This window comes from Berghia stephanieae, chromosome 1 (assembly GCF_034508935.2).
Source record: "Berghia stephanieae isolate SIO BIC M18660-M18661 chromosome 1, UCSD_Bste_1.3, whole genome shotgun sequence".
Taxonomy (NCBI): Eukaryota; Metazoa; Mollusca; class Gastropoda; order Nudibranchia; family Aeolidiidae; genus Berghia; species Berghia stephanieae.
This window is the reverse complement of record NC_088360.1, coordinates 138,917,013-138,922,012: the sequence shown is the minus strand read 5'-3', so window position 1 is coordinate 138,922,012 and position 5,000 is coordinate 138,917,013. Positions and strand designations below refer to the sequence as shown.

Genomic DNA, 5,000 nt, shown 5'->3' with positions numbered 1-5,000 from the left:
ATCATAATTAATCAACCGAAAACGTGTTTTCTTGCCAAAATTAAAGAGAGAAAAAAGTTATTTTGTCTGTGGATGGCAACAGATTAGAGTCTGGTTCCATGGCTCATCGTGGAACGTCAAGGTCGTCTGCTGCTGGTCTTTATTGAAATCAATGGGCATGATCTATATTCTCTTTCCATGTGCTCGAGGTCATTGGTCACAAACGTGCTCAAAATGACACACACAGTGAAAAGTATTCACAGCTTTTGAAATATCTAACATCGTGATTGGTCATTTTGTTCAGCTTGACACACGGGTATATTTACAAGTTTCATAAACAAAGCAGCGTGTTTCCATTTGTTATGAAATATCCAATCGTTGGAGAGCAACAAATCATGTGGTTGATGACTTGGTTGGACGAAAACATGAAAATAGATCGCTCCCATTGACAAAGCAAACAAAATGGCGGCGGGCGGTGATAGGGGCAGATGGGCAGCGGGCGTGACTTTTACTTACTTTAAGTATAGATCAATCAAGTTGGTAGTAAAATGGGGGTGTCCCGATAGCTCAGTTGTTAGAGCACTCGCTCACATGCAAAGGGACCGGGTGATGTCGAGATTACTTTTTTTTTAATGAACCCCCATGTCCAGCCAGCAGTGATTATTGGGTGGCTGGGTATATTAGATCTGAAGGAAAGTACTTTGCGATAGATCAGCGTCCTATTCAAAGATAGCAAGCAATTGCTATCGTCCTTTTTACGCTTTTGAAACCGGGAGAAACTCTGGCTCCATGGACCGAATGGTTCTGAAAGACCACTACTATTTCCTAATGTCTCTGAAGGACAACAAACTTGTTTAAAATGTTCAAGTTGATACTCTTATACAATCTCAAGTTCGAGGGGTGAAGTGGCCGAGTTGTTAAGGCATTGCACTGTGACTCGGAAGGTCCCGGGTTCGAGCCCCGCTTCAAGAACTTTCGTTTTGTTTTTTGTTGTTGTGTTTTTGTCTTGGGCAAGATTATTGACCCCCAATTTGCTCACTTGGACAACATGGGTAATTCCTATTGACATCAGACATCTTGTTTGATGAATTATCTATCTTCATTCGTGGAATGCCTAGACGACGATATCTTATGATATCGTGGTGAAAGGGCGTAATTTAAAAAAGAATTGTTTGAAACTTTTTGACAATTTAGAGATCACAATCGATCTATGTCTGAAGTAAAAGTTTTCCAACCAAAACGAAATTAATTTGTTTAAAAAGTATATAAAAATGATTTGCCAGTGAAGGGCAGGTTCGAGTCTGGTGTCCTGGGTCATCGTGGAATGTGTCAATGTCGTCTGCTGGACTTGAAATTATATAAACAAGCAACAACAACAACAAACCAAACCAACACACAGTCCTGACGATGGCCATAAGGCCTGAAACATCGATGTAGACTGCTCCAACATCGTGATAAATATTACAATATAGGAAATAATATGTGTGACTATGGTTTGGAAGAAATTCAACCTGTTCGTGAAAAGGTTAAAGCAATGCATTTGATTCCAGAGTTGAAAGGGTTAAAATAATGTGTTTGGTATCTGGTGTGAAAGTAAAAGGATTGAAATAATGTGTTCGAATTCATACGTACTAGGTTTAAAGTCAGTGTGTTTGATTTCTGACGTGAAAGAGTTAAAACAATGTGTTTCATAAATAGAAGGATTTTTAAAATGTATTTGTTTCCAGATTTAGACGGGTTAGAATTATTTGTTTGACTTCTGGTGTGAAAGGGTTAAAACAATGTGTTTGATCTTAGACGTAAAAGGGTTAAAACAATGTGTTTCATGCCAGATGCAAAAGAGTTAAAACAATGTTTTTTTTATTCCAGAAGTAAAAGAGTTCAGACAATTTGTTTGATGCCAGATGCAAAAGAGCTAAAACAATGTTTTTTTATTCCAGAGGTAAAAGAGTTCAGACAATGTGTTTGATGCCAGAGGTTTTGTGTTTTACATCCAACAATATTTATCGTCTTGCATTCCGGCCATAGTCTAATGAGATCACCAGTTTTTTGTTTGTTTATACATTTGAATACCTTCGTGCAATCTTGTCTGCTTTCTGTTTGAAACTTGTGTAAATATCACGAGGGAACGCATGTCGTGGAGATTGGCACAGTGGCGAGGAAAGAAATCCTTGCATATTGAGAAGCGGAAAAAAATAGATGGATGGATGGGTGGATGGATAGCTGAATAAAAGAGATAGACATATAGATAGTTCGAAGATGACGTCACTCAAGTCTTTGTTTTTGTTTTTTTGCCATCCGCGTTTATGAGTAATGCTCACTGAACTGTATTAACCTGACTATAAACGTTCATGGATACACACAGTTTTGTTTGTTGGTCCGTTATACTTCCGGATGGCAATGTTATGAGCTTCTTAGCCAAGCGCATACTGTCACAGTAAAGATTGTTCACAATTATCTTATTAAATTTTATTTTATTAAGAACTGAATTCATCTCACTCCAGTTATATTTCGGTAGGCTTAGATAAACTTTACCTTCTAATATTAGATCGTCATTCCTTTTATAGCCTTCCCTCGAATTAATTTCTAATTAGTGAATACTTTTCGTTCTACATTCTGTCACGTAGCCACTTATTATAAAAGCTGATAGGTCTAACATTTGACACTCACTTTCTCTCCACAATCTATGCCGGACGGCCAGTCATTCTATTCCTATATATATATTGTAAGATTTTTATCTTTTGGGACTTTGTAGATATTATATCTACACCATTAAGACGCCGGAGCTTTTAACTTTGATTGTATAATCTTCAAGGATCAAACCCAAGCCCGCTGTACTACAATATAACCTCTTACCAATTGCCTGGAAGTGGAATTTTACGAGTCCAATCCTGTTATCAGAGGAATAGATCATCCAAGCCCATCAACTGCCTGGAAACGTAAACTTATGAACCTGACATATTATCATAAGTTACGTAAAATATTCATATCTCTATTTGTAACTGCCACGATCACTGTTTATCTCTTTTAATTAAATTTCATTATTATTTTTATTTCATTGTAAACAAATCGTTAATTGTTTTTCATTTATAGTAACTAGTAAATTCTGGGGCCTCATTCTACATATATCTTTATGCATAGTCGAGTAGCTCTTTACTCACTTGAGACCATGACACATACTATCTATAGAAAGATGAACATTACAGACAGATGGAAAGATATATAGATTGAATTATATAGCAGATAGATAAGAAGACAGATAACGGATAAAGAGCTAAAAAGATAGATAAACAGTTGATGAAAAAATGTTAGAAATTTAGATAGATAGATAAATGGAAAGATGGATAGATAGGTGGATAACGGATAGAGATAATGTTAGAAATTCAGATAGATAGATAGATAGATAGATACATAGATAGATAGATAGATAGATAGATAGATAGATAGATAGATAGATAGATAGATAGATAGATAGATAGATAGATAGAAAGAAAGAAAAATACATAGATATATGATATATGGATAGGTTGGTAACAGATAGATATGATGTTGGAAATACAGATAGATAAATAGATGGGTGGATTGTGATTTCATTATATAATGCGATAGATGGATGTGTGTGTGTGTGTGTGTGTGTATATATATATATATATATATATATATATATATATATATATATATATATATATATATATATATATATATATATTGATAGATAGAAAAATCAACACATTATTATTATGTAAAATGATTGTAATCAGACTAATTTCAAGCCTTCTGTCGCCAAGACTTAATTTTCGTGAATAATAGTTTTGAGTGCGAACAAATCAGCCCGTGATAATAATATTATAATTCGATTCATTTCTATTTGTTTAGAGGTAATATTTGATAATTTGATTCAATTGTATTGACAGAATGAAATGGCAGCTCTGCCATACACTGACAATTCATCTTTCTCTTATTTTGGCCATAAAAACGTTGCCGTAACCCTAACCCTAACCCTTTACAACACGATATCGGAATAATTAGTATGAAACTCAACTTCGTCAACATGTTCTAAATTTGAGACTTCCTTTGAAGACGTGTTAAGGGCGGCTATGTGGTCTAGTGGTATGACACTCGCTTTCGGATCGGAAGGTCCTGGGTTCGAGCCTCGCTCGGCGCATAGTTGAGTCCTTGGAGAAGGATCTTTGCTCACATTCTCTCACCGTACTCAGGTGTAAAATGAGTACCTGCCGTTAACAGCGTTGTCTCTGTCCCAAAAATTTGTAATATCGCCTGACGGGCGTCATGTCTCGTCCTACATGTTATGTGTTGCTGTTGGCCAGGGACCCCTTGTAAAGCGCTTTGAGCACGTTTAGTGGATATTGCGCTATATAAAAGCTCAAGTTTTTTTGTTTTTTTTTTAAAGGCAATGCGTTTATGACTTTTTAGGACTTTATTTTTCTTTTTTTGAGGAGATGGGTATTCTAATTGGCATTCTTTTAGACCAGGATCGATCTCAATTGAAGTCAAGATTTTCTCTCCCCCCACCCCCCTCCCTCCCATCTCACACAAGCTTTGTCCACCCAGCAGTGATTGGGTGGCTGTGTCTATTAGTCTGGCGGTACGATAAGTACTTTCCGATAGACAAGCGCGTCCTATCCAAGGGATAGCAAAAATTGCTATTGTTCGTTTCTACAGAAACCGGAATAATCTTCCGGTCCATGGACCTAATTGATCTAAAGGTCAACTTTTAAAATTTTATTAAAATTTTTTGCTATTGTTCGTTTCTACAGAAACCGGAATAATCTTCCGGTCCATGGACCTAATTGATCTAAAGGTCAACTTTTAAAATTTTATTAAAAAAATTTTTTTCTGGCCAAACTGTGTTTTTTTTTCTGGCCAAAATGAGAAATAAGTGTTTAGCCAGTCTTAATTGATCTGAAGGACCACTTTTTGAATTACATTTTAAAATGTTTTTTTTTTCTAGCCAAAATTAAATAAGACATAAGTGTTTAGCCAGTGTGATTTCTACACAG

General features: G+C 35.8%; 1 protein-coding gene and 1 long non-coding RNA gene across 2 annotated transcripts in view; both read left to right on the top strand.

The window, feature by feature from the left end:
* The window catches only part of LOC144963349 (uncharacterized), a 7,111-nt gene extending 4,299 nt beyond the window's left edge, over positions 1-2,812 (top strand). The window contains exon 3 of the long non-coding RNA XR_013643618.1: positions 2,795-2,812. This is a non-coding gene — a long non-coding RNA (uncharacterized LOC144963349). The remainder of the gene's footprint in view (positions 1-2,794) is intronic.
* The window catches only part of LOC144963347 (fasciculation and elongation protein zeta-2-like), an 83,487-nt gene that overhangs the window by 32,316 nt on the left and 46,171 nt on the right, over positions 1-5,000 (top strand). The gene's annotated exons all lie outside the window — the stretch shown is intronic.